At 34.7% G+C, this 12318-nt stretch overlaps 1 non-coding gene across 1 annotated transcript; it reads right to left on the bottom strand.

Annotated features, from left to right (window-relative positions):
* Positions 1-11898: 11898 nt before the first annotated feature.
* LOC114092443 (small nucleolar RNA SNORA35) lies at positions 11899-12026 on the bottom strand. Its single transcript, XR_003582720.2, has one exon. It is a non-coding gene; the product is annotated as a small nucleolar RNA SNORA35 (small nucleolar RNA).
* Positions 12027-12318: the final 292 nt, after the last annotated feature.

Below are 12318 nucleotides of genomic sequence, written 5' to 3'. Positions count from 1 at the left end.
AATGCAAATCAAAACCACCCTAAGATACCATCTCACTCCAGTAAGATTGGCAGCCATTAGGAAGTCAAACAACAACAAGTGCTGGCGAGGATGTGGGGAAAAGGGTATACTTGTACATTGCTGGTGGGACTGCAAATTGGTGCAGCCAATTTGGAAAGCAGTATGGAGATTTCTTGGAAAGCTGGGAATGGAGCCACCATTTGACCCAGCTATTCCCCTTCTTGGTCTATTCCCTAAAGACCTAAAAAGAGCATGCTACAGGGACACTGCTACATCGATGTTCATAGCAGCACAATTCACAATAGCAAGACTGTGGAACCAACCTAGATGCCCTTCAATAGACGAATGGATAAAAAAAATGTGGCATTTATACACAATGGAGTATTACTCTGCATTAAAAAATGACAAAATCATAGAATTTGCAGGGAAATGGATGGCATTAGAGCAGATTATGCTAAGTGAAGCTAGCCAATCCCTAAAAAACAAATGCCAAATGTCTTCTTTGATATAAGGAGAGTAACTAAGATCAGAGTAGGGACGAAGAGCAGGAGAAGAAGATTAACATTTAACAGGGATGAGAGGTGGGAGGGAAAGGGAGAGAGAAGGGAAATTGCATGGAAATGGAAGGAGACTCTCAGGGTTATACAGTGGAGGGGGTAGAGAGAGAGGAGGGGAGGGGAGGGGAAGGGAGAGATGCGGAGGGGGGAGGGTGGAGGATGGGAAAGGCAGGGGAGCACAACAGACACTAGTATGGCGATATGTAAATCAATGGATGTGTAACTGATGTGATTCTGCAATCTGTGTATGGGGTGAAGGTGGGAGTTCATAACCCACTTGAATCAAAGTGTGGAATATGATATGTCAAGAAATTTGTAATGTTTTGAACAACCAACAATAAAAAATTAAAAAAAAAAAAGAAAGAAACCCTGGACACTGAAGCTTGGCATATAATTAAAAAAAAAAATGCCCCTGAGTTTAATCCCTGGTGTCAAAAGTTTAATTACTTAAAATATATAATATATATAAATATAAATGAATAAAAATAGATACATACATACATATGTGTGTGTTGCCTAAAACCAGGTAAACTCACACTTATCCCTATTTACTTAAGTAAGTATACAAACTTCCAAATTATTCCACTAACTACAATTGTTGTTGGAATATGTAGCAAAGGGAATAAAAACCTCTAAAAACACTGGCCTAAGAATTTAAATCTAAAATATGTTTTCTTCCTGGAGGTGGTGGCTCACACCTCTAATCCCAGCAGTTTGGGAGACTGAGGCAGGATGATCTCCAGTTCAAAACCAGCCTCATCAATGGTGAGGTGCTAAACAACTCAGCGAGACCCTGTCTCTAAATAAAATACAAAATAGGGCTAGGGATGTGGCTTAGTGACTGAGTGCTCCTGAGTTCAATCCCCAGTGCGAAAACAAACAAACAATGGTTTATTTACAACTTATATAGCAGTTATTTCTCAGTGGGTACTTTGAGGGATTATATGTCTCCTTAAGACTAAAAACTAACTTAAACTTTTTTAGTTTGTTTAGTAGTAAATTGCCTAAAATGTAGCCAACTCAAGAAAATGTAATTAATAACTGTCAGCCCGTGCAAGAAGCTTAGGGCTCTACTTAACTTGTGCTTTGATAATTCCCTAGCAAAGTACTTTCACACTGAGGGTTTGAGCCTGTTTAAAATCTGATTAACTTGGATTTTGCAGAAAAGACAGATAGTCAGAGCTCAAAGACTCCCTCCCACACCTTCCTGTTTCCGCCCCCTTGATGCCCAGTTTAAATCTTCCAATTTATTTGCGGTTCATGTTATCTCAAGATATTAATAAATACTATGTAAGAGCTGACAAAACATTATGGCAATAAGAAGTTTCCATAAACAATATCAACACATTATAGAAGACAAAATAAAGACTACAAAGTAATCAATATTGCTGCATTCACTTCCCCTAAGACAAAATCAGTAACCTAGCTTCTAAGGCTCTTATGAAAAATAAAAGAGATATACATGTTTAAGTGCTCTGTGAACTGAAAAAACTCATTATCCAGGAACTTCACTTATATAGAATGGAATGATAAACCAAAAAGGAAGCAATAATAATCTGATAACACAAAGTTCATATCCAATGCACTAATAATAATATTGTTTCTCCTTTTGAAGAATTGTGTCCCCTTGTTTCAAATTATTTTCTTAGAAAATGAATCCTATTTGCAAAATCCATTGAACTTTTTCTAGATTTACTCATCAATGATACCACCATGCAAAAGTTTGGGAGTTCAATATCAAAAATTTGGGGGCTAAAATTTATTGCTAACAAGAAAAAGAATGTGTCTGTCAGTAATAAACTGAAAATTCTTGAGCAGGCCAAGAAATTTTTCTCTATAAAAATAATTTCTTAAAAACTAATTCCAGGGGCTGGGATTGTGGCTCAATAGTAGAGCGCTCGCCTAGCACATGAGAGACACTGGGTTCAATCCTCAGCACCACATAAAAATAAATAAATAAAATGAAGGTATTGTGTCCAACTACAACTAAAAAAAATATTTAACAAAACAAAACTAATTCCTATAAAACTATCTTCAATGCCCTAAATTACATTACACTTTTTAAAAGAAATACAGAAGCTAGGAAGTGTTAAGTAACAGCAGCCCTACAAATAAAGCAAATCATGCAAAACCAATGAAAAACTTAAGTAAATGTATCAAAGCTAAATAAAAACATATATCAATATGCTTTCTGTATGCATCTGAATGGCATCTATCCATGTTGCCTATACTTGTGGGGCTGGGGATGGAGCTCAGAGGTAGAGCACTTACTTATCATGCTTGAAATGCTGGGTTCCATTGCCAACACTGCAAAAACAAACAAACAAACAAACAAACAAACAAACAAAAAACCTCAATGCTAACCTGTATATTCCTATAATAGATTCAAAATGAAATATTTAGTCAACTTTTGATATAAATGATATCACATGTTATTAATTAAAAACTTGAAGTTATAATTTATACCAATTCTCTCCTTTCTGCTTGGATTGCATATTTTTTCATGTAAGGTCCACTAATAATAACTAAGCAGCAGTCAATTGAAGGTAATACTACCTCCATTCTTGGATTTGCTGAGATGATTATGATTGAGAATAGATTATGAATAGAAAATATTGAAGATATTAGATGTTATATACACATTTGTCAAATAAATGAATGATATATTTATATTTTAATTATTATATTTACTTTGTAATTATTGTGATTTCAATATTATGCTATACCACAATCTCTTCAGATGTTGATTTTGAGAGTCATACAGTTCCATAAAACAATCTTATTTTTTGGCTTGAGCTTTACCTATAGTACACTTCAAACTCAAATTCCTCAAAGAAATTGTAAAACATCATGGTTATATATTAATCTTCTCAGATCTATTTATACTCTTACAAAAAATTTTCAGGTTACATTATACAAGATTGGATACAAAATTAAAACAAAGAATGTCAGTCCTTTTATCACTATGTATTTTTATCTTTGGAGTTTACATTTTATCACTATGGCATTATCATCATTGAACAACACATGGCTTAAAGATCATTGTGTTGTTAGAACAAATGATATAAGTATCTTGTATTTCCTGAATCTTTAAATTTCAAAACAGTACTCTTTTGTTCTGCCTTGAGGAGTTTAAGTGTGTCAGTTTCACTGTTGTGAGATTGATTACAACAAGCTGATCAATCTTCTATCCCAACGAAATCAATCATGGTGACAGTTGCCACTATGGCCTCCTCCCTGTATTTTCCAAGCATGGAGGAGGACAAGTGAGCACCTGCCTCCTAGATTTTTAGATTGAAAACATTACCCAAACAAACCAGGACACCTAGTATTATGGCAGAATATAACCTTCTGGAGAAGACCAACAATTGCCTAATCAACATATCCATACCATGATCATGATATGGTTTTTCCTTTAAAAACCAAATTCCTCAAAGAAATTGTCAACAGAATTTAATAATATTTACAATTTAATCATCAATAAACAGTATTTGAAATGTTTATTTCCCGTGATTTAGCACATAAATGGAAATCAAAGAAAGTTTGATCAAAATATTTGTAGAATTATTTTTTTTTGTAACAAGAAAAACTATTTTTCTTTTCATACTAAATATACCAAATCAAATGTTCATTTATGGAGCTACTCAAGCAAAAGCAAAACCACAAATATTAAGGATATTTGTTCTTCCTGTAGACTATTACTGAAACCATTGACAAATAAAGCATTACTTAATGGTTAAAAACATATTACAAATGATCACTTTGTAAGGTTGTACAATGATTCCATTGCCAACATACTTGAACTATATGTTTACTAGCCTAAAGGTCTTAGTAACGTAACATTTCATGTCTCTGCATTTCAAATGTGGAGAGTGACAGATGTTGTTAAATCTCTACTTAAAAGATCACTACTGATGGACATGGTGTTCAATTTGAGAATTTCTATATTGTACTGTACTCTTGTTGTCCCTTGGTTGGTTTCACTGCATTATTTGGGACACCAGTAGGTTTACATTTGCTCCTCTGAGAAAGTACTCCCTGTTTCTAAAATTCTATGTATAGGGTTGTTAGGAAAAATCAGTGAAGCATTCCATTTAATCGGTCATTTCTTTTTATATTAAAAAGGCAAAGTTATCTATAACTTTGTTATTGGTCCCAGTTAGTTGCCCCACGTAATACAATGGGTGCAAATTATCTTTTACTATCCTTTCTGTCTTAGAAAAGTATCTTTTCCGGAAGAAAGGGAATACCCACCATACTACAGGTCTCAATTCAATTTCCTTCCTTTTTGTAATTAGGAAATCTTGGCTTTCTTAACTGCAAAAAACCCAAAGCCACTTTCTTTTGAAAAACAAGTGCAGGGACTAGGGTGGTAGCTCAGTGATAGAGCGCTTGCCTAGCACATATGAGGCACTGGGTTCAAGCCTCAGCACCACATAGAAATAAATAAATAAAACAAAGGTATTATGTCTATCTACAACTAAAAAACAATTTTAAAACAGTGTGCTTTGGTCAATGTCTGGGTCCTTTGAGTTTTCTAAGGCTGACTGACCCCTTTTAGATGCCAGTATGAGTTAGCATCTTAATTTTCTTTCCTATGCCAGATCCCTTGTGATGATAGTTCAGTAAGGTGTCACCAATCCTTAGGATCTTACTCTTATTTTGGATCTACTCTTATTTTGCCGGAACAACATTAAGTGCACATGCACGCGCACGCACACACACACACACACACAGACACACACACAGTAGAGATTTGAATTGTATTTGCTTTCAGACCCTGAAATAGTTGAGCTCATTTTCAAAATAAATTATCTACTTTCAATCTTTCAATTTGGTTTTTATTTTACACATATACTTAAGAGATTTCTGCAACTTAATATTTCAGCACATTGTCAACTGAGTCCATATGCTTGTTGCTTGCCCTTTTCCTATTTCTCTCAATTTAGTTAGAAGTTTTCAAAGTTTTAAGTGCTCCATAAATTGAGGGGGTAGAATGGTCTAATATAGCTGGCAGAAAAAACAGAGATGGATTTGTAACTCTCTTGCTGTGTGTTTGAAAAGACAGATTCCCAGCCATTTACTTACAACTCTATTTCTAGCTGCCATCAGTTAATTTTCGGATGTTCATATCTCTAATTTAAGGCTTTATGTAGGTACTGGAGTTTTTCTAAAAAAAAAAAAACAAAAAAAAAAAACCGGATAATTTAAAAATTTTGATAGGACTATGTGGAAAACTAGTAGAAATTTCTTATAACTTAGAATTCACGTGTATGTGTTTATGTGTGTTGCTGAGAATTAAAGTCAGGGGCTTGTGCATGCTAGGCAAGTGCTCTAACTCTAAGCTACATCCTCAGTCCTTTTTATTTTTTATTTTGAGACAGGGTCTCTCTAAATTCCTGAGGCTGGCCTCAAACTTGCTGTCCTCCTGCCTCAGCCTCTCAAGTCTCTGGGATTTTAAGGGTGTGTCATTGTGCCCAGCTCACTTTTGTTTTAAATTAGTGAATGATTTTGAATATTTTCCCAAAGGACTTCATTTGCCTAACTATGCCAAATGTAAGGAGAAACTCTTATAGCAATATTTGTAAGTGTTCTGTGTATAAAAGTATAATATGGATAAAATAAGTATCCTCAGATTTAAATTTCCATCATTTGCTTTCCTTGTAGCAATCATTTATGATTCAACATCTATTACCCTACTTTTCTTACTTATAGTTTTACAGTTCTTTATAAAATTCTGAATTCTTTCACCCCATGACCTATTTCTAGCACTAGGACCACCACTATCAATATTGAAAGCAAACATTAGTCAGAGGTGGGTTTCTGGCTGGATTCAATATATTCTGGCACTTCTGTTCTGCCTATGCCCCTCAAAATGTCTCTATTCTTTGAAAAACAAAGGTAAAAGAATAAAGAGTCAGTTTAAATATCCTGTATTTTGTATGTACTATATTAAGAAGCCTCTAGTTTTATTTATGGATAAATATATAGCCACTTTTTTCACACCACAATTTAAAAATACATAATAAATATCAGACAAGTAAAAATAATGTCTCCTGCTCCTTAGATTTATTTCCAACTTCTCCAGTTAATGGAGGGGCGTGTCCATGCATATCATCAAGAGTGATGTATAATCCATTTTGATGGTTTAGGGCCACTTTCCCCACTCCCTGCAATAGAAAAACCTGTCAAGGGAAATGGGCCTGCAGCCTTGAACCAGCTGGATTCACAGACGACATCTCAACTTCTTGGACTTGGTAGAGTTCCTTGCTGCTCAGTTGCTATCACTCCACTCCAGAGAGCATGATCTCTCCTGTTAGGTGATTATCATTGGGAGTAAGAGCAAAGATTTCTGGGATGGGAGGTCCAACAAATAGGGAAATGCCCTCAGTTGTGAAAAGGGACAAAGAAGAACATTGCATGACATTCATGCTTCCCAGCTGAGTTGGCTGTAACCTCAGTTACTTGTAGCACAACTGCAGCTTTCACTATGAAAATATGCAATGCTAACTTTTCATGACAGAGTCCCCTACCATTCTGGGTTGCATCACTATGACAGAGAATGAAAATATGTTCCTAATCCAATTATGAAATAAAAGAGTACTTGGAAGGAAAACATTCAGTTTAAGACAATAAATATTTGTTATTTTACAGCTACTTACCTGCAAAACATGTTCTTCTTCTTTTTTTGGGGGTGGGGGGGAATACCAGGGATTGAACCACTGAGCCATATCCTCAGCCCTATTTTGTATTTTATTTAGAGACAGGGTCTCACTGAATTGCTTAGCACCACGCTTTTGCTGAGGCTGGTTTTGAATTCATGATCCTCCTGCCTCAGCCTCCTGAGCTGCTTTGATTACAGGCGTGCACCACCATACCCCACAAGACATGTTCTTAAATATAGAAGAACATGATCCCAAACTGACTTATAACTATGAAACTGGAAACACAGGTGACAAAAGTGTCTGCCATAAAAGTTAGAATGGGAAAGGAACTTTAAAGATCATTTACATAGTTCTTAGTGTTGTGCTTGCCCAAAGTAGTTTCACCATGAAAAAATTGATGGATGAATAAATCCAGTCTAATTCCCCATTTTACAGATGAAGGAAGAATGTACTTGATGACATAAAGCTAACTAGTGGCAAAGCCAGGACAAGAAACCATATATTCTGAGTACTCAGTCTTTTCCACGGTTGGTTGATCAACTGTAGACTATATTTTATATTAATTAAAATTATATTATATTCATTTCAATCCCTGTATCTTTGTCTATTTGATTTCATGCCTACAACACCCTATAGCACAATGATTCCATTAAACTAGCCTTACCTAACTAGTCCACACCCATTCATCTTTTTTCTGAATTCCCACAGACAGTACTTACTGGCTATACCACAAATTTAGGGTTTTGCTACAAAAAAGGGGGGATTATATGCAATGATATTGTATGTGCGTGTGTGTAGTGTCATTAATATGTTTTGCATATTCCTCCAGGTAAGGGTCATTTATTCACAGTTTCTTTATATATGGCAGCATGTACTACTTTTTATATGGATGCATAAAAATAGGCATGTAATTGAGCATCTGAATTAGGATACTTCTGAGAGTCAAAGTAATTACTATTGATAATAGTGCAGTAAGTATAAACTGGGTCCTTTCTTGAAAAACTGGAATATATGGTCACTCTTATAGTAATGAACTTTCTCAGTGAATGTTAAATTAGAATCATTCCATTGTTGATTATACAATTGTCCAGCTATAAGATATTGTTTATAATTGTGTATTATATTGAATAGGATTATTTCTAAGGTAGTAAGCATGAAAAAGTCATGACAAGTTGTGGAATTCTATTTATAAAATTCTTATATGTGCATATGGTTTCTTTAAACGTTATTATGAATATTTCTGCAAAGTATTCAATTATTGCCTTATTTTTAAAACTGTAAGGATAAAGTCAAATGTAAAATTTTGTTGGTCCAACTTTAATCATTTCAATATCAAAAATATACGTGAGAGTAAAAAAAAAGTTGGCCTTGCCTCTAATTCCTTTCTAATGGTAGAATATAAAATCTGATGGCTTTCTATATGGAATGGATGAGGGGGAATGGTATTAGGATCTATGGATATACAGGCCCAAATTTGAAGTTTAAAAATATATCTAAATTTAAACAACTTATTAAAAAAAGTATGGATTACACATCATGATTTTTAATTTATTTTTAAACAAATTATGGAGAAATTAGCAAAGGAAACAATTAAAGTCTATGATAAATTCATATATAATTAATAACTTAAAATTCTATGCCATATATCTACCATCATATTATCTATATCTAGCTATATGAGAATGCTTTTGAATGTCTTTTTTTTTCTATTTTTCAAGTGCTGCAGATTGAACCTAGGGGTGCTCTACCACTGAGCTATACCCCTAGCTCTTTTCTTTTTTTAATTTGAGACAAGGTATCAGTAAATTACCCAGGCTGGCCTTGAACTTGCAATCCTTCTGTCTAAGTCTCCAGAATTTCTGGGATTACAGGTGTGTGCCACCATGCCCCGCCCTTTGAACATCTTAATGATCTAAATCTTAACATTGTTTTCTACCAGGATTTAATGATGGTGGAGCACACCTGTAGTTCCAACTTCTCAATACGCTAAGGCTGAAGAATCACTTGAGCCCAGGAGTTTGAGGTCAGCCTGGGAAACTTAGTGAGACCACATCTTGGGGGGGGGAGAGTTTCTTTTGATAGAATTTTCATATCAAAATATACATTTTGCCAGGCATGGTGGCACATGCCTAAAATCCCAGTGGCTTGGGAGGCTGAGGCAGGAGGCTCGAAAGTTCAAAGTGAGCCTCAGCAATTTAGCAGGGCACTAAGCAACTTAGTGATACCCTGTGGTTAAGCACACCTGGGTTCAATCCCTGGTACCAAAAATAAATAAATAAACAAACAAACAAATAAATAAATAAATAGATTTTATGTTCAGATATATAACAAAGCTTTAGTCATCCTAGACAGAATAATCCATAAATTCAATTTATTGATATGGTTAAATGAGACATTTAATGATAAAAACATCCTGCAGCAGAATGAATTTTAAGTACTTGAACAATAGTAGTTACACCATCTGCATCACATAGAAATTTGCTAACTTGACAGCCACAAAAAACAAACAGTCAATACAGATACAGCAAGCTAGCAATAGGGTAGATGCAACAAGGGAAGAGGCATTTGTTAGATAAATGGCCTTTCTTTTGAATATCACATTCTATACTAAATAACACTTCATTCAATGATAGGCAGATGTTGGTAGCAAAGAGAATTCATCCTCTTTATTGCAAAAATGGCTTATATTACAAAATTATCTAAATAATCACATTTTCCATCCTCCAAGTTTCAAATGAAATTAAAGTAGATCAGCAGAAGAAAAAAATAGGCAAAAATAATTACAAGGGAAACAAAATAGCATGTTGCCCTTAGGAAAAATGCTGAGAAAAAGACATTATGTTGACAGATTCTCACCTACCCACATGGACCTCTGAGACAAGCCCCAAGATTATATTATTTTAAGAAATTAAGTTTTTAAAATCTGTTTATTATTTTAAGAAATTAAGTTTTAAAAAACATGCTGTTATCAGTGGAATATTTGTGTGTATGGCTGAGAGAGGGGATATTCAAATAGCATTTATTCTATACTAAAAAAAGGTAAAATAATGAAACTATCATATGCCACATTTACTCACACAGTTAGTAGGTCATGTGAGCACCCTACCTTGCCATATTTCTAAGGAAGAAGATATTTATTTTCATCTCAAAAGGAAGCTAGACTTGGAACTTCAAGGACAAGGAGGTTTATATGAAGACATATGGCCTGTCTTCTCCCATTTTATATCACCCAAGAACTTGACGTTCAAATTCTTTTTGTCCTTCATCCAATAGTACTAATAAAGGTTTTAGATGAAAGAACAATGATTTTAAAAATATATCCTGATACTGGATATAAAAGTCATTAAAGTTTATCTTTGCCAATTGTTAGGAAAAATGTATCATATTTACTGGGTTTTTATATATTGATCAATAAGGGTTTAATTATTTAGACATATATTTTTCACTGATATACTTCATCTAATTGTCCAAAAATAATAGATCATAATCTTACTATTAAAGGTGCAAGTTGTGCAATCTTTTGCAATGTTGACTTAGTTATCAGAACATAAATATGACCTGGGGTTAGACCTAAGCGCCTGTATTCTTTCTGATAGAGGACCCTTAAAGCCATTTCCTAGGAAGGCAAGTTAATACAAGAAAAATGTGTATCTCCTTTCAGCATTATTATTTTACCTAGACAACTTATTATTGATTTCATATTTTACAAATTAATCTTTTCTAGATTTTAAGTGAGTTTTTAATCTCTATTTACCATGCAAAACAATGTCTTGTTTTATTTTATATGATGCTAAAACTATAGCATTCAATTTTCTAGAGCTTTTTCTTTAGTTCTGGTTACAAATTTGATAACCAACTTCATAGATAACAAACATGAATTTATCCATCAATAATGATTTACTGAGCTGCTACTTTATGCAAGACACTGAGCTAGGTGCAGCACTAAGTGCTAAGATATATGAGAATATAGACTGTCTGCTTTCAAAGAATTTACCCATTAGTTAATAAGATAATAAATGAATACTAAAAATGAGAAATTGATCATTACCAAACTATGTGCTAGAAGGAGAGATTAGTGGGGACTTGAGTATTCAAAGGTATCTTGAAGTTTATTTACTTCAAGAGGCCAAGAATGGTCCTTGGATGTAGCTGTAACTTGTAAGAATTGGAAAGGGAATTGGGCTAGCACTAGGTCTAAGCCTACTGTTTATTTATAGGGGATGAAGAAGGTGAGGAAGGCTAATTTGTCAGGAATCTGGAACAGATAAGATATATGAATCAACTTTTGCAAGATAATTATAATCTTATTTTCATCATATCAAAAAGGAGAAAAATCACTTCTTTCTCTATCCTCCTCACATTTAATGAGCAATTTGTCAGAAAATTTAAATGAGTTTATATTTTCTTGTAATCACCATGATGAAATTAGATCATTCCAGAAGCATCAAACGTTTTTTATAGACTACAACACTGAGTCTAAAAGGCATTAGTGTAAACTAAGAGCTTCATAGCTAGTAATGATGATAATAAAGTAATAGCAAGGATAACATTGAGTATTTGCTATTAGCCTGAGATGGACATAGTCATCTTTATCTAGTAATAGTCACTGAGCTGCTTGATTTAATTTGTTTTTCTACCCCCTCAATTTTCTTAGGCAGGGTCACAGGACCCAAGAGATATGTACCCACCCGCATGCAGGAGTAGCCCACAGTGTGACTCTCCCAGCTTTTGGAGGGATTTGCTTTTGCACTGCTCGATGCCCAATTGGTCAGGTGGAAGCCCAATGGGTCACTTGCCAGTGCTGTAGGCAACAGAGCTGGGGTTGGGACCCTTGCTCTATGCAGAGGAATAAGCTTGGGGGAGGGAGTGGAGAGAAGCCTGCAAACATCTCAGAATTTCTTGCTGTATTCATTCATCATGGTGGCTACACATGAGGGTCAACTTCAAGGAAAGGGACTATTGGCAGCTGGAACTATCTGTTGGTGCAGCGACTTATGGTAGTGTTGGGGTATTTTTGCTGATGATGTCACCGGTGGTACAATTTTTCAAAGGAGCCCTCAATTGGCTTAATGTCATGGCATTTTGCATCCTCCTCT

This window comes from Marmota flaviventris, chromosome X (assembly GCF_047511675.1).
Source record: "Marmota flaviventris isolate mMarFla1 chromosome X, mMarFla1.hap1, whole genome shotgun sequence".
NCBI classification, from domain to species: Eukaryota; Metazoa; Chordata; class Mammalia; order Rodentia; family Sciuridae; genus Marmota; species Marmota flaviventris.
This window is presented reverse-complemented; position numbering and strand designations above follow the sequence as displayed.